Raw genomic sequence first — 19,494 nt, 5'->3', positions numbered from 1 at the left:
TTGAAAGAGGTGGTAAAGTAATTATGATAACAAAAATTGTCAATAATATCCGTAATAAAGAACTTCTTAGAAAGAAAAGAACAACCATAAAAGGTTGAATTGTACATAATGTCAACAACCTTGTCATTAAAATTAACAAAAACCTAAATTCTAAAAGGCAGATGATAGAAATTAAGTTCTATCAGATGTCTGGTGCATATAAAACATTGTGGAGAATTAAGGTTTTGTCACCTCGCAAGATCAACTTACAGGTTTCAACGCCTTTCACCTTAATCCTAGCATTATTGCTAACATAAAGCCACTTGCTTTAGTTTGACAATCAATGGTACTCTATAAAAGATCCACGATCCTTGCTTACATGGTTGTGGAGCCTGGGTCTATAATCCAAAAAGAGAAAATAATTTTCATTAGAAAAAATTACTGGAAACATAAAAAAAATGTGACTTCACATGATCCACAAGTACCTGATCGCATCTGCTTTGCTCAGGACAATCTTTACAAAATGCCCATCTTTTGACAAGCGATGCATTTAACCTTCTTTAGGTCAATTCTCTTTTTGTCACCCTTATTTCCCTTATTCTTAAAATGATTTTATCCTTATTTACCTTATGGCCACTCTTATTACCCTTCTTTTTGTGTTTCTTACCCCTCTTAGGCTTAGCATTTAAAGGACCACCTTCCTTAATAAGATAAGCTTGTCTAGATGACATGTAAGCCTCTAGACACTTATCCTTTAGCTCTAGGTGCTTAGCTACATCATTAAAATTGACAATGTTTTCATTATGAGTTAGGTTAACTTTCACGTACTTCCTACTAGTTAGGAGCAATCTGATTACAGCTTGTACCTGCTGCTCATGAAACTAGTCGTGCTTGGCTTCTTTAATTGCATGGATTATATTAGCCATATCCCTAAGGTGCTACCGCATAAGAGTATTTAGTTTTAGCTTGTAAGTTTCAAACTTAATTGTCAGCCTTCTCAATTTAGTGGTTGAGTTACCCTAAAACTTCTCTTTCAAGGCGACCTATATGGCTTGGACTATGGAATGTTTTTCAAATTCGCATATCAAATTGTCAACCATACCACTTAAAAGTGTTATTCATGTGATACTATTCTTTCATTTTCATGTTGTGTATGCCACTTTATCTCTCCTATGTTAAGATGAGTTTCTTACCTTAAGCTCAACCATGACTACAATTAGTAGCTTAACTATAACATCTTGGAGAATTTAACCCCTAATTAATTAAGTAAATAAGGGTAATTAAGTAAATTAATGTGGTGTGCGATTATAAAGAGTTTACGGTTGTTTTTTATTATGATTTCAGCCCTAGGATTAAATGCAAAATAAAGTCAGGCCACCCAAACATTAAAAAATGAGAAATACAAAGAGGAATGGTTCTATGCCATATGCCATGGCACATCTATGGCATGTTGCGACACTACCGTGATACGTGCATGGCATGCCACGATACACGAGCCATAAAAGTACAAAGATCCTTTCTTTATAGCATATGTCGTGGCACGTGGTATAAGCACCACAATGCATGATGATGAATTTGCAAAAATAAGAGTGTATCAAAGTTTAAGAAACATAAAAAGAGGGAGAGAAATGAAAAAATACAAGGAGCTCATAAAAACCTCTACTAGGGCTTGGGATTTAGGGGAATTTGGAGTATTTTAAAGCTTTCAAACATAAAAAGTAAGACTCCTAAGCTCTTTCCCTCTCTTCCTCTTGCATTTTCTTGAATTTAGAAGTTAAAGTTTAGTTGAGAAAGATAATTTTAGTTAATAAAGGCTATGAATCCAAACCCATTAACTTAAATAGAGTTAATGAGAATTGTATAGGTTATTTAAACCTAACATTATGGATCTTTGTGTTTTTAGTAGTTGAGAGCCATAAATGCACAAAAATCCTCTATAAATGAGGTAGATGGAGTAATTTGGCTCCATTAATGATTGTTTAGAAGTTTAATAAAGTTAGTGAAAGTTAGAGAAAGCTAACAAACCCTAAAGATACTGTGGTATATGAAGAGATTGAATTTTAGGAGTGTAAAAATGTTGAACTAGATAATGAAAACTTTTCAAAAAGGGGTATTGATTACCAATACTATGGTTGAATGTAAAGTGAGCACATCTGGCACCATTCAGGCTTTATTAAAGCTTTATAAGTGAATAGTTGAGAGGTAAACCTTTAAATTCTTAAAGGGTTGAGATAACTGGAAGAAATCTTTCTTGTGCTTTTGTGTGTTGATTAATTTATTGATTTAAACATTATAATTAAGATATGTGAAATTATTTAAATGCAAGTCTGGCATAAATTATTTGAAAAATCAAATGTTATGAATTATGGAGTTTAATGATATAATTTATGTAGAGTTCTATGAAATAATGTTTGTGGAGTTTAATGATGTGATTGTGTGGAGTTCTAGGAAATAATGTTTTTGGAGTTCAATATATGTATAATATGTGGAGTTCAATAAATGTTTATAAGTAAGTTTAATGAGAGGTTGTTTTTGTGGAGTTTAATTATGTATTATGATATGGAGTTCAATAAAGTGCTGTTATGTGTCTAAATGATCATCAAATGTGATGCGAGTACAATAATAATGTTCACCATACCTGTATACTAAATATTTCGTATGCTAAGGAATATTGCATTTTTATACATTGCAAGATCATAATAGGCAGGAATTCACCTAAGAAGAGGAGCAATGAGTTGAAAATTCACATGGCAAAGCTCAATAGTTTACTTGGATTTGTTTATACTTATCATCCTACTTATTCGATGAGGGACTATTCCATGTTTTATGGGAGACTCGAACTTAACTAGTTTTTTTACTTGTTCAATGAGAAAGCTAGATTAGGAAGAACGACATCCTACAATGTGAGATTTAGGGTAAATCGCAACTCATAAGTGAGTTAGACAACCTTAGCTGAGTAGTCCCTCACACATAAATGGCTAGGGTAATCTCATCTCAAAGACGATCCTAATGTGTTATAATCTATGATTTTGTGTCAGAGGCATAAGAAAAATATAAGAGAGGTATGATCATGCACATTATCATATAGTGATAAACAAGACACATGGTTGTTTGCATTATGATCCTCATGATGAAAATATGTGATCAGTGTCATAATAATATGAAAATGAGATATTGCATTGTCAGTCTGTGATTATATGCTTGTAATGATGTAAAGTACAAAAATGGGCTTGAACGTATTAAATTGACTTATGAATGACGATAATACCCCCTTATATTTAGATTAATTGACATGTATTAGTATGAATTAGATAAATATTAGTTATTGAGTGGTTGTACTCACCCTTTTCTCTTCAATATTATAAGAGCTAGATCACAGGATAAGACAGAGAAAAACAATTCAAGGCATAGGATTATCATCCTATCTATAGGCCATATTTTCTTTTGATTATTATGCGTATAATTATGTGATATTGCCAACTAAGAAAATACATGTTATTGGTTTACTTGCACTATTATATTGTTGAATTGAATTGTGTATTTTAAGCCCTATGATGTATTTTAGGTTAAAATACTAGTGCAAATAGGAAATGAGTGAAATTATGATTATTGTGGAATGATATGATGATTTGTGAACTTAGGGCTCCCTTTTTTGTTTTTGTGATTAAAGGGTTGAGTATTGAAAATGTATTTGATTTGTTAAATTTGTGATGTGGTATATTGCACAGGTTGATTATGATTTATTGAGTATGGTCTAGCTTGTAAGTTAGGGTCTTTGCACTTGAAATGTAAATTTGGCACTCAAATTGTGTAATAAGATTGAAAGAAGTAATTTTTAAAATAGGTATCCAACTTTTGTTTAAAAAATATTTTGATTATAAAATTAGTGCCATTAACTGGAGCTGGGAGAAAGCTCTCTATAGACACCTAGATTATCTCAATCAAATATCAGACAAAGTAATGATGTATGTCAGAAATTTGCTCCAGTTGTTGTCATATGACAGAAACAATACTGTCAAAATTGTGTAATGCGTCACAACACATGACATAGAGACAAACGTATCACAGCGCACATATGCTTTTCTGCACTATTTTTAGTTTTTATGTAAATGTTTGACTCTTTTTGGATTCCCATGCTTCTGCATACTATTTAAACTCTGATTTGGTTTTGTAAAAATATTTTGACATATTAAAAAATCTTTGAAAACTTGGGATCCTATCTTATAATTTTACAAACTTGGTAATCCTATTTGGATTAAACCCTTAATTATCTTAATTTTGGAGTTAATTAGAGATTAGTAAGGAAGGCATTAAATCGATGGCATCATGCTCTTTAAAATATGTGATACCTTACGGTGCCATATGTCCCAATTGTCCCCATTTAACTTTTCGCATTTATTCAGTTCAATAATAATGTTTTTTGTTGCCATTCTTAGTTCTAATAAAAAATAACCCCATATTAATAGTTTTCTATACTAGATCAAGAATAAAATACTTATTAGGAATATACAATATCTTATATTTTTGTATTATTCTTTATTGGAGTGATAACAACACTATTAGGTCAACGATCAAAAGGTTACATTTATATCTTCCATCACATTGATTTTTATAAAATCATTATCATCTATAAAGAATTTTACAAATATTTTTATAATCACTATACTTGTTCTTAAATGACTCATCACTTAAGAGCTCCCATTTAAATGAAGTATATATAAAGAAATAAAAATCAATCATCATGAAAAGTAACTTGCTTCATACATAATAAATCAAAAATATTAAAAAACAAGATAACATGACAAAACACAAAGTCTAAAAAGAACAGAAAGATATATTATGTTTTTCAAGGTACAGACCTAAAAAGACAATACTCGATTATATCTTTATATTTATTTATACTTTCATCCCCTTGATGGCTCTATTCCATAGAGAATTTCATAAATATGACTTGTTTTGCTTTTTACATTGCATGAGTTCTTTCCAAAGTTGTTTGAAATTTTTTCCCACAACTAAAGCTTCTTCTTCTTTGGTTATAAAGCTTGAATATTTTCTTATGATTAGAGAAATGTGATCTAGCTTTTTAATTCGTTTAGCATCTCTCTTAGCTATGTTCTTTATTACTGAGGGTGTAAAAGGTTGTTCCACAGCTTCATCTTTGTTTTGAAATTCTTAGCACTATTTAATTCGTATTTTGGTACCAATATCATGCGCACCTCTTTGGGCCCTTTTGACACATCTTCAAGATTGACATTAGGATTTTCTTTAGGATTAGAATCCTCGCTTTGAGGTTTATACTCCTCCTCCTCCTCTTCAAAGGGTTACAGGTTGGAATACTCACTAAGATGCTCATAATCTAACTCATCTAGATATTTAATGCTAACGGAATAATTTTTTAAGTTATCAGTGTTGATAAAAGCCTCTTGCTTTATATTTTCATTAAAAAAATTTAAGAATTTTCAAAGTGATTAAACTTATAAAAAATGCACTGAATTGCATAAAAATAAATTTAAATTTTTCCTCAAACATAGAAAAATAGCATATCAAAATGAAGATCTTGAATTTAGAGATTTTTAAGATAAATTGTGGCTCAATCAAAGCTCTTACGCAGCCTCATGTACCTTCAAAAGTTTATTGGTCAATAAATTCTAAAAAAAAAACCTAGACAAGCCCTACTCTTGAAGGTGGGGCATGCACGCCACGTGTTATCTTCTCATGTTTTAATAGCAACACATGGCAGTCCATAATACTCCACATGTTGTCGGCTTTCACTTGGGGTCCTTCATATGCTTATAGGGCCTTTTTGTGAGCCCCATGTGCCACATATCTCTATCTATTAATTTTTTTTTAAATTTGATTTTGTTGACTAGGTCGGGTTTCACCAAATCTAACCTAAAGACCCTCTAGATTGAGTCCTTTAACTCAATCCAAACCCTTTTTTTGTGAACCCAACTTACAGGACCATGCTAAATTTTTTTAATGGGCATTAGGCTTATCAACCAAAGCAAAATTTAATAGGCAGTGGGCTCATCAACATAATTTTGTTTTACTCCAATGACATCTCAAAACAACATGTTGCTTTGAAGATGATAAAAATGACTCATTTCTATCATCTTCAAGCTCTAGCCTAGTCTATTTGACTTGGTTCCTCCGATAGGTTAAGTTCGTCGGACTTGAATCTTTTGCAGATTGTATCTCTTTTGTTTGATCTACATTTCATGCATTCTTGGTGTCGTTCTTTTTTTGTTTTTTTCGAGCTCTATACGTTTATACCATTTTCAAACACCCATTTTTTTGATTTATTTGCAACTAAAAGTTTTAGCACTGTCTATTGCATATAGAACGTATGGGTAGCATGTATGGCCATATATAATTTATATCAACCAATAAGCATCTAAACATGTTCATTTGACTAGAATAAGATGAAAAATAGATAGAGGCAAGAACGGAGATGTGAAAAAAAGGAGCAAATAGATTTGCACGCATATTGGAATAAGCAAATCATAATATCATCATCATATACAAAAAGTGTAGCCCGGGTGCAAGTATTTCTCTGATACCAATAACAGATTCTAGAGGAGGAAACTTACTTAAGATGATGTGCCATATGAATCGTCGTATTGGGAACAGAGTTAAGTGGCCAAACTCGGTTCTTAGTTCTCGCAGCAAATATACTAGAGGAAAAATGAAAGGGAGAAAATGTAGAACTTGAAGGGAGTCTGTGTTGTCACTCACTTGAAAAAAAATGAATCGATGCTTCCCATATAGCATCTAACCTCCATGCACTTACTCCACATTTTGTATGTGCTTGAAGTGTAAAATTGTTCCCACCAAAAACTTCAAATTGGGAATGGGAATATTTGCATATAAGGGCCCAGATTTATTTCTCTTATTGGCACAGACTTTTTCTTTATTTCTAATAAAACCCCCCACACTATTGAGCTTTATTTTTGGACTTTGATTCACCAAGGGTGGACAACCCAATAATACCCTGAAAACCAAGTCCAATCCTTAAAAATTTAAGATTTTTTATTTTATTAATTTACTAATTTTTTCACATTTGATTCTTGTTTTTGCCCTTATTTTCACATCTCCAAACTTCTCATCACCATCCAACCCACAACCCTTCATTATATTATTTGACCATATTTTAAAGATAAAAGCATCCTTAAAATTAAAAGTCATAATTATTTGTTTATCCATTGCTATCTAGGGGAGTAGGTGATAAAATTAAAGTAAAATGAGGAAGTGTCATAGTGCTGTCTAGAATGTAGTTGGTAGATCTAATGAGCTAAGTTGATTATAACTTTTGCTATCAAGAAAATATGTAATTATTAGAAGGAAAAATATAACTTTAAGTTCATGTACATTGCTCGCATTTTACTATTAGTTTATATATTTTTTTTAGTATTTTTGGTCTCCTGTACTTTTATTTTTCATTATTTGAGGTCTTCATGAACAAACTATAGGAATCTTGGAGGGATCTAAAACAATAAAAAATAAAAGTACAAGGACCAAAAATAAAAAAAAAGTATAGGAACCAATCACAAAAAACGAGCAAAATATATAGAGTTAAAGTTATATTTTTCCTTATCAAAACAATTTAAACTAATAAAAAGCAACTTTTTTAAAAATTTATTTACTTGCAAGACTTAATTAACATGTGTGTGTGGCACCCTTCCAAGCCACTCATGTCAAGGAGCACGAAAATTACTCAACCATGATGTGAGAACGGATTTTTATGCCTCAATAGGCTAGCGAATTCTCAAGGGCATTCCCGTATTTTCATCTCTGAGTTCTCTTTCAAAGAAAGGAGATTTCCGTTTTCGGATTGTTTACATTAATTAGTTACAATGTAGAAACTCTAGGCCTAGGCATATATATGTTTGTATATGGTGTTGGTTAAGTGACATATATAGCATATTATTAGTATGACAGTATATATACGTATATATAAAGAGTTTCAAGTAAATATATAACGAAAAATTGGAGAAGAATTAACACCACCACCATGTTGAGAAAGAAATTTCCTTATTAACTCAAGACTCATACCACATGAAGAGTACATTGAAATACAAGAGAATGAAAATCACTCACTTTTCTAGTAAAGCATGTGTTTACTAGGGCGAAAAGATTCCTAGAAAAGTAGGTCAAATAAACTATATCAGACCAGAGTGGGAAAAGCAGAAACGCAAATAAGGGTACAGGTATAAAAGCAAGTGCAGAAATGAAGTCAGGAACCCACTTTAAACCATGATAATACATGATGAAAAAGGCACTGCTAAATGCTATCATCATGCTTATTATGGAGATGAACAAAGCAACCAATCCAGATATCAGCTTTAAGGGTAATGATTTGTGAAAATCATCTTCTGCATAACGTGAAATGAGGATGGACAAGAAAATAAGTATAGAAGCTGAGGATGAGATCATCGCAGTTGCATCAGATATAGCAAATATCAAGAATGATGGTTTCTGCAAGTAATTAGGGTTTCCTGAACTATCATTGATACCGCCCGTATGCTGAATGCAGCTGTAAACACTCCAGTAGTAATAAGAGTGGAAACAAGCATGCATTGTTCTGCTGTTTTCTTCATCCATTCTTCAGCTTTGCCCAATAATTTTTCATGTTCCTTTGTGAATAGTTGGCGAGGAGTCAAGTCTTTAGCATTCTTCTTCTCTATTAGTGATGGTAGCATTATCTTCTTCACCTCCTGCCATATTGTCAAAGGATATATGTATGTTGTCAATATCAATATAAAATGTATAAAACTTATAACAAGCTACACAATTCACAACAGGCCATCCTTATAATAATAGATTAAATGTTTTTTTATACCAATAAAATACCTCAAACCATAATAACTCAAAGGTCATTTGAAAAGCTGCTCCTGAGACCAAGTTTAATCGATGTGGCGGTGCTAATTTTGCAGCCATATGCAATAAGTTGCTTTTATCTTCTTCATCCTCAAAACACACTATGAAATCTTTGATCGGGCCGATATCATGTATGAGATTGAAGATATCAGCATAACGATGCAAAACTGCAGCGTGAATTATGCTTCGATTTCTTTCATCAACTTCCCATATCAAGTCAGGATATGAGCTTATAAGCTCGGCGAGAAACTCAAAATTCCCAACTTCTACAGCATTAAATGTTACTTGTGAAGGTATTCTTATATTGTCCATAATCATACTATCATCTTTCTTAAGGAATATACTCCACAAGTGTTTTACAAGTTGAAGTTGCTGAGTTTGCCTCAAACCTGATAACATATGATTTGACAATCAAGATACCAAAAAAATTCAAAAACTTACATAAATAAAAAATTTTCATTTGTCTAATTGCATGTCACCACTCATTTTTGTGATCACGGACACTTACAGGACTTCATAAGCCGCTTTCGATATCTCTGACTTTTGCAAATAGAACCTAAAGGCTTTCGAGCCAATATATGCAAGACTGTCTCATTGTTTGATGCATCCCTCTCAAAAGCTAGTTCTGGGTTCTCCTCTAGCACCTTCAAGGCCAAATCTGCCCAAATTTAACACAACATATGCATCACACTTCAAATCTCACACTTGTCATTTTTAATAGTCTCATGCTCTGTGTATGTGATATTCTTACCATAGATTCCACTGTTGACACAAAGGAAGAGAAGTACGATCCAATCAATATATTCAAAAACTTGAATAGCTTTATTGCAGTACAGATACCATGCCATTTGACTTTGTCCCTGTAAAGCAGCCATGTGAAGAGGAGTGGTTCCTTGACCACCTCTTATTGTTGGCAAGCTCTCATTTCTTCTCTGCATGATCTCAACAATCTGCAGATTCCCAGTTGCTGCAGCGAAGCAAAACGCAGTGTTCCCATTCACGTCTTGCAATTCCAAGTCTTGTGGATGCATTATCTTCACCAGCTCCTCCACAAAGTGAACATGGTTCGCTGCGGTGGCCACGTGGAGGATCGTCGCCCATCCCTTGGTTATGGCAGCACGAACGAGACTCCAGTCTTGATCTAAGATGTGCTTTGCTGCTTTCCAATCACCTTTCAAAGCTGCTTTGTGAAGGGGAACGCATAGCTTTTGGTATTTGGTTCTTCGCTCTTCTGAAACAAGTTTGGTATAAACATCGTGACATAGTTTGTAATATATATGAGAGATTTTATATATGGAGAGAGAGAGAGAGAGAGAGAGGGACAGAGAAAATACGTGTATCATCCACAAGATGAAGGAGAGGCCTCCTAAACTGACCCGAAGCGACTCTCCCAAGCTGTTTGTGCGACTGGTGAAGTCATGGAACTGTCATCTGCTACTGCCATTTCTCTGTGAATCAAACACAATATGGGTTCAATAATTAGTTTGCTTTTCAATATATACGAGTCTTATGGATTTATTCTAAATTATAAATTAAAATTGCTATAAATAAAGCATTTTAAAATTCATAAGGTTTAAATTTATTTATTAAAATAAAAAAATTTTAAAATAATAATAATTTTCAGGATAAAAATGTTCCATTAAAATAATTTTAGCAATGAGGAATATTTAAATCTAATTTCAACTAACATGTTTGTGTGGGGGCGTGTGTTGAATATATATTTAATTAACATATATACGTATGCTCCGTGTGATGCATGACGTAAGCAGGCAGCCTCAAGCTGATGTAATGTAATAGAAAAAGCTTTCGGCGTGCTCTATAAAATAAAATCTTTTTTTTTTGCCAACTATAAAATTAATATCTAATTTAAAAGAATATATATAATATTTATATTTATAGCAAATGGAATAAACTATTTAAAAAGGAAATACTCCTTCCACTCACTGGTCAGATATATTATCCCTAATAAAAGCAAGTATTAAATGACATTACATTATTACCTTATAATTTAAATAATTATTTAATATTAAAGAAACCATATATGTATAAGAGAGGAAAAATATGCAAATGATTTAAATTCAAAGTTCAAGAGAAGAGGAGAAATTAACGAGTCAGTGCTGTCCACACATACTGATTTAGATACTGAAGAGAAGAGAAGAGAGAAGAGGATCCAAATCTAAGGGATAGTTTGCATGTGGATGCGGTGATGTGTGGGCAAGCAAAAGCAAACAGAACTTGTTTCTGTCTCTGATAATGATTCAACCTCCAACAAGCTCGCCATCTTCCCAACAGATTCTATAAACAAACACAGATTCAAACGTCAAAATTCAAAACCAAACCACCTCTCTCTCTCTCTCTCTCTCTCTCTCTCTCACAAATAACGGTAGATCCAGATGTATAAACTCTCAATTTTGAAAGCGAGCAGTAATTAGAGAGGAATATAAAAGCTGCTTCAGAAAAGCAAAAGAGTAGTTTTCTATCTTTCACCTTCTCCTAACTGGACTCAGTTATAGCAACAGTAACATGAAAGAAGCAAAATTTCCCGAAAGGGGGTGGGGGAGAGATTGAGAGAGAGATTTGGTTAGATTGCAAGAAAGTAGAAGGCGTGTAGGTGGTGGATCTGAAGGCCGTCGGGATTAACTCTAACAGTCATAAGAGAGTCGAAGCAAATATAAGAACTTATCAGTAGAGCAATCACCAACAGCCCCTCCCCACTCGGTCGAGCCAGTCGCAAATTATTACATTATTAGTACGGCCTCAATCATTCCGCTATATTCATATTAAATAGTAACAATACAATTATCATTCTCTATAATTTCATAATTTCATCCAATTTTATTTTTAGTTTTTATAATTTTTTTTAGTTTGTATAGCTTCAGAAAGATTTAATATCTTTTATTTTTTAAATTTCTGTAATTTTAAATTTTTAAGTATTTTTAATACCTATAAAAACTAAAAATACTAGAAAACTAAAAATAAAATATGATGAACTATATGACTGGAAGACACTGAAAAAAAGTACAAATTATGCTTATAAAGAATCATTTTTAAACTTTAAAAGAAGACACAGATAAGTTCTGAGTAAAACTTTCTGGAAAATATTCTCTTACATTAAAAATATAAGTATTTGTTTAAATTAATTTTGACCTAAATATTTATAAAAAAATTATTTTTACTTCTTCTATTTATTAATTTCAACATCTCTTCGTTGTCCATTTTTTCCTCGGTACATTTTCATTATTTTATATGCATGTTAACCTCTCTTGCTACATATGTTGTTTTAAATTCAAAGAGACAATATGGATAACTCGTTTCATTAAGAAAACATTCTTTGCTTCAAGTTTATATGTTGGAACCTAATCATCGATTAATAGAACAATAACAAACATATATGTGAGTGGATATTCCCAGTTCTCTCTGAAGAAGAAAACTTGAATTTCGACTTTTGACCATATATAGTTACATATTATGGCAGTTTTGTAATAAAAAATTAATAAATATATGTACTAAAATTAAATCCTTCAATAAACAGTTGAAGACATGGACGGGTGAGATGCATAGAAGCTGCAGCACAAAACAAAGAGGGTGGGCCTGCTTTCACTCCCTCCACTTAACTGGTTGAATCGTCATTTTATACTCATCTAGACTATAATATATGACATTAATTAATTATTTTACTGTTATTATAAAATCTTAATTTAAACAAAATTATATCTTTTCAATTATATTTTCATTACATATTCTATATAAATGCCTTGATAATTACAATTGAAATTCTAATGTATCATTTTTTGTAAAAAAAAGTACTAAATAAAATAAGGGTCTATTTTGAAAAAAATAATTATAAAAATTAGCCAATATCTTATATTTTTTGTTATGCAAAATTTCTAGAAAATATTCCTTGTTGTGGTTCAGAAGCAATATAGTGTTTGGAGGATGTGATATTTCAACCATATTCTATGATAACCCTCATGCCTCTATTCTATAAGAAAATAAACACAGTGATGAAAAATTAGACGTCTATCTTATAGTCATCCAATAAAGCATCTTTTTTTTTTTTTAAGAAAAGTAGGTTGTATATTTTATTTATTATAATTATAAAAATAATTAAAAGGGGAATTAGAGAACCTTGGCAAGTATCCCAACCTCATTCCCACGGCACTAGTTTAAATAATCTCTTTTATATATATATATATATATATAAGCAAGAAAAAAGCACTCAGGCTCAATAATCGTATATTGACAGTATGGTATTTTATCATTCTCATAGGTATTTAAAGCAAAAGAAAATAAAATTAAACAACACATACTATTAATGGAAGCATACAGTGAGTGACATGGATCGGACATTGCCTCGAATCGTTGGATACCTATAGGAAATGATGTGAGTCAAGCATATGACACGTGTGAGATTCAAGAAAGGGGAAATCCATGATCCAAAAGTAAGTGTGAGAATCTTTGACTGAGTAACCTCTCACAAGTAAAAAGTTTGGGCCAATCCAATCGCATGAGCCAATGCTATTCATATTAGTAGCCCATATATTCAATTCAGAGATAACATGAAAATGTAAGGAGGTACATTGATCATGTTTGACATAAATTGTATTGTTGCATGCTTGAGTGATTTGATTGATGATTTCAAATATGCCCACTTTGTTTTTGCTCATAGATTATACCTCTTGTATGTGCTAGAATTTGGGTATCTAGTTACTAAGGTTTTTTATCTCACCTCATGGATTAACATTGTATAGTGGATGATCCATGTAGGACGGGAAGGTGAACACACTCCGAAGCTAGAGACACTTGACTTGATATTATAATGTCTCTAGTTAATTATGAGTGTAATTAAGTCATATGTGACAACTAGGATTGATTATTCATTTGCATTTAGCTAAATACATATGTATTATCATATGGGGTCTTGGCCATTGTGGGGATTATTCTCAAGTTTGGATATTTGTTGGGGCCAAGATGTTCATGCAATGGTATTATATGTTTAATACATGATTTGTAATCTTTGAAAGCTAAGGTTATGAGTTGAATTATCACGAAATCAGTGTCTTCACCCTCTCTTATGGATTGGGCAATTGGGGCATTTTGATATATTGATGTTTTCAGAATGTTTGAAATGATGCATTGATATTGTCTACTGAATGTGATTCAAAACTCAATTGGGCAAATGGCTTGTTGGTAGAGATTTGGGACACAATTCATATTTGAAAGTAGAGAAGTATGTGAAATGGCCCTAAGTGCCCAAATTAGTTTATGATATTGGATTGAAGTGAAACTAAAGTTATTAGCTAGTTTATGAAATTCTATAGATATGAGTGCTTGAATTACTTGAATCAAACATCAAGTAAAAAATTATACAGGGTGTAAGTTTAATCTAGAGTTTTGTCATAACACCTGCTGTCACACATGGACCACGATAGATTGCAAGTTAGCCTTAACACATGACATTATGAGTGTTAGCAGCAGTGTATGGCAAATGTCACAGCGCATTGTACATTAGCCATAGTGGATTGTGTCTTTTTAACTCCATTTGGATTTGTTTTAACTCCAAATGATTTCCATACTTCCCAATTATCTAGTAACTCTAATTTATAAGTGTTTAAATGACATTTTAAATTGGTTTTGAGTTGAAATGACTTTGAGATCCCATTGTTCTTAGTGATTTTCCTCTTGTGAAGTCAATCGAATCCTTTCTACTATAATAGACCTTAAACATAAATTTAGATTTTAATCACACTAATCATCATTAATTATTATCCAACTAGTTTAGGGGTTCAGACTTGACTACCCCATTGCTATAATCATCATTAAAACTACCTAAATAATAGTTATTTATCCTCAAAACAACCCTTAGAATATTCGAACCTATATGCTATGTGTCAGCGAAAATGAAAACCCTAACACTAACCATTACTTAAACTAGCTAAAAGAAGATTTAGAGTGTAGAAGAGAATCAAGAAGGGTTTATCTTAGTGATTGGAGGTTGAAAAACATGTACAATAATTGCTTTTGATGAAACCCTAGCAGAGCCAACAAATTGCGCTCATCACCCTTCTATTTCTCTTCCCCTAGTTCAATTTTTTTAAGCAAAAAATAAAAGATAGAATCACACCATGCACTATGTAGACTTGTCGTGTATCGTGGCACATGATACATTATGCGAACTGCACACTTAAGCCTCATAATTTGAACCCAAATCAAACTCAAACCCATTTTGAACCTCAAAGAACCCTTATATATGATCTTGGGCCCAATTTCAATCATAACCAAGTGCTTACAATAAGTAATCAACCCAATAAACCTCAATTAGAATTAATTCTAACAATAATTGTATTTTAAACCCTCAAATTAAAAATTAAGATGTTAGAGGGGCACTTTTCCATCCTCAACAATATGAAGGTTTTTTATATAATTATATTGTTTTAAATTCCAATATGGATAAATCTTTTTGTTAAGAAAAATATTCTTAGCTTCAATTTTATATTTCGCAACCAAATTATCAATTAATATAACAATAATTATATATACTTCCTCTTGTCCTATTTATAGGTCATTTCCAGCATGGTTCATTAAAATTGAAGAAAAATATTAAATCTCATTCACTATGTTTTAGAATGTAGAAGTTAAGGGGAAAAAAAAGCGTAAGAATAATGTTAAATTTTATTATTTGTTATAAATTTACTGTCTAGAGGACTCTGGAGAATGCATAGTTAATATTACAAATTGATATATGATTTTTAATAAATTTTTAATGTTAAATGGGAATCATGGGTGGTGAATCTAAATTATTGAGACTATTGAACATATTATTTATAAATAAATTTTTATAAATTTGGATCATCTATATTAAACCTGAAATGTCTACCTAGTGATTAGATTTATTAATTTTTTTTTTATAAATTTGAATCATCCATATTAAACTAGAAGTATTCAGATTGGTTATTAGACTTTTGAAATTTTTTTAAAAAGTATAAAAGAAAAAAGAATAAATCTGGACCCAGATTTTTCTTCCCAAACGCAGCGGAGGTACAAGAAGCAGAGGAGGCAAGCCAAGTTCAGCTTTCGGTGGCTTCAACTGCCATGGCAAAGTGAGACAAAAATAATATGGGCTTGTTTCTGTAGATACAAAAGAAAAAATTATGTCCAGAGGTGAGGAAAAAATGCTCGCTGATTTGATTCCAGCGCTTCTGGTCCATATAATGGGGAATGATATTTTTATTTGTCATCCACGGTCAAGATTTCTTCAAGAAACAAATGGCTTAAATTGCTTTCCTCAAAGTACGTCGTTCCATGAAGTAAAAATTTCAACTGTTGGATCACATGAGATAAAATGGACGGTGGAGATCTGCATCAAGACACGGAGGCACCAACCAGGAGAACAAAGACAAATCAGGTGGTGGGGTCTGCTTTCACTCTCTCCACTTAATTGGTTGAATTTTGTCCTTTTAAATTTATTTGGAGGATGCGATATTTCAACCTTCTATGCCCTACCTCTATATAATGCCTCATTTTTATTCTCAATGATGAAAAATTAGACATTGGAGCCTTATATAGTCATCCAATGAAGCATCTTTTAATTTTTTTTCAAAAAAAAAAAGTTGTTATAGAGCAGAAATGAGATCTCTTAGAGTTAATGAGGATAAAACAATTGCACAATTACATCACACCACAAGATTTTGGGATATTTCCTTTTTTGTTTTATATAGCCCTCCACGTGTAAGATTCAAACATTGATGAACTTAATTAGAGGTAGCTTTTTAAAAAAATTTTTTATTTATATGAATTCAAACTCAATACCTCATATTTAATCAGATAAAACACGTCTCTGCACTAAATCAACACTTGTCCAGCTGTCCTGTTATCTAGTTTTCTTACCAGAAAGAAAAAGTTGCATGAAAAATATATATATATATATATATATGTCTCTGTGTGTGTGCCGGTACAAAGAAGAATTAACTCTAAACATTAATCAATGAATAAAGATAATAACTTATTAATGTGTGTGTGTTTAATTAGAAATCATTGTATTGAATCACTCTCACAGGTATTTAAAATTCATCTAGAAGATAAAGTAAACGTTTAAAGTCTACGTGGTAGTCAACGGGAATAGAAGTGTGATAATGATAAATTTGGTCCATTAAAAGAATAATAATGTGTGTGTGAATATTTGGACAAAAACGTGATCAACTTGAACTTGCTTTTGAATTTTCAAAGCCAAGAAAAATAAAATTAAACAACACAATGGAATCCTCCAACATTCGAGTAAATTCAAGTATGAGATAAATCCACTCGTAGAATTATGGGATAGATTCAAAGAAAATAAAAAGATTAGGATGATAATTATCTGATATCACTTTCTCATGGTTCTTAATATAATACCCTTTGTTTTTTGTATTAATTTTATAATTGAATATATATTTCTTTGATATCTCCTAGCTGACTAAACAACCTCTTCTAATTACTCATTTCTGTTTTGATTGATCTCATTAAAAAATTTTCATTACGGGTACTTTTAAAATTTTAGAATAATTGACTAATTGTAATTAACCAATTCTTTAATATTAGTTTGTAAAGTTGTCAATAAGTACTCCTAGTAAAGGCCAGAAGGAATAGTAATGGTGGACTACACTCTTAAGAGATTGGGCTGAGTGAAAAAAACCCAATTTGAGTTAAATAATTATTTATTTAATTAAATAATATGATGTGGTGGTTACCAGAAGAGGAAGTAATTATGTAACAATCTAATTTCTAACAAGATATATGGGTGATTTTCCATCATTCACAACATATGTTGAAAAATTCTCCCTCTCTTTGTTATCCTAATCTCTCTCTTGGTGTACCTATAGTGATTTAAATAGTCAAGATCTGCAATAAGTGATTAGGATTTGATTTATATATATATATATATATATAATATTTTTTTTATGATTATAGTGGGCCCTACACTTTCATGTCCAGTCAAATAAATTGAAATGTTGAAGTGATAATTGATAATCTTGACCCCAAAAAAAAATTGATAATCACATGCATAACTTTTCCATAGATCACAAAGATGTACTAAAGAGAAGTAATGAGAAAGTGATCTCTCCACTTTTTTTTTTCTTTTTTTTTACTTCTTCCATTCCCACCATTTATTAATTTTTATTATTTAAAAATTATTTAATAAAATAATTTGAATGATAAGGATGAAAGAAATAAAAAGAAGTGGGAAAAAATGGAAAGACGCCCCTCCCAAATAGTAATACTTATGTCAACAGAACATTGTGGTCCCCACCGTAATATGACAATGGCATGCATCAAAATATTAGAAGTTAAGACCCAATGAGATATTTGTTTATTATTATATACTCCTTGTGGTTCGAATTATTAATTAAATAATTAGAGGTGGAGCATCAACTATTATTTTTCCCACCCACTACTCAACAAAGAATCTTTCGTCACCATCAATCTCCTCCACCATAGCATTTATTTCATCCTCATCAATATGTTAAAAGCATCATGCATCATCATCATGCTCAATGATGGTGTATCATCCAGCACATGCATAGGAACACGCAACCGGTTCAAGGTACGGCTTCTTTGAATCCATAGGAGTATTTCACATAAAAGGATTCACAAATATTTTGGATCATGTGACACCTCCCAATGTTAATAGTAATAGTAATAATAGGAGCAGCGACAACAAAGAGTATGACATTAATTCTTATATATCTATATACATACGTATTTCAGGAGTCATACTTCTAGACTCATCACATTATTAATTACATACAGTTATGTATTGGGAAAAAAGCAGCCAAAGGTTGTTGGACAAAATTTACATTAATCAAAGACTAATAGGCTTTAAAATTATATTGCAGTCTTTTAATTTTTAATTAATGTTAATTTTTTAAATCAAAAGAGTAAATTACCTCTCAAGTTAAAACAAAAAAAAGCTGCCCCATTGTCGCCAACATCGGCCACCAATTGGTCGTGGGGCCAAGAGTTGCGTGCCAGATACTTTTATTCAAGAATAATTGATAAAGATGATTAAAGAAAGATTTAATTTAATAATTTTTTAACCACCTAAAAAGTTTGGTGGCCACTAAACCACCAAGCTCTTTAATTATATGTGTCAAAAAAATTTATAAATAGTAAACTAAACTTCTAATCATTTTTATGTTGTAACGTAACAGTGTGTCATTAGTTTATGAATGGTTATTATTATTTTACTAATATTACTTGTTAATATAATATAGACAAATACAAATTGAGAGAGTTTTAAAGCTTCATATATGTTACTTGTTAAAAGTATGAATGTATTATTGTTAATCAATTAATAATTTTATTTTATGACTAAATTATTGTCAAAACTATAATGAATATTTTTGATGAAAGACTAATTCATATGACTAAGCCAATTTTAATCAATTTTTTTAACTTGTTAAAACCTGAATAGATTATTGTTAATTTCAAACAAATTCATGTGAAAACCCAAATGTATGTTTGTTGATGAAAAACTAACACTTATACAATTCAGCTTATTTTATTCATTTTTCTAACTTGTTAAAACCTAAACAAATTGTTGATAATTTCAAATAAATTTTGTGAAAACCTATATGTATACTGGTTGATGAAGAACTAATA

At 31.4% G+C, this 19,494-nt stretch overlaps 1 pseudogene; it reads right to left on the bottom strand.

The window, feature by feature from the left end:
* Nucleotides 1–7,991: 7,991 nt before the first annotated feature.
* Nucleotides 7,992–11,589, bottom strand: LOC129306258 (uncharacterized; annotated as a pseudogene).
* Nucleotides 11,590–19,494: the final 7,905 nt, after the last annotated feature.

The sequence above is a fragment of the Prosopis cineraria genome, unplaced genomic scaffold (assembly GCF_029017545.1).
Source record: "Prosopis cineraria cultivar Desert tree isolate PC_DT_omini unplaced genomic scaffold, ASM2901754v1 PC3, whole genome shotgun sequence".
Classification (NCBI taxonomy): domain Eukaryota; kingdom Viridiplantae; phylum Streptophyta; class Magnoliopsida; order Fabales; family Fabaceae; genus Prosopis; species Prosopis cineraria.
The sequence above is the reverse complement of the archived record's forward strand: the minus strand, read 5'-3'. Positions and strand labels throughout refer to the sequence as shown.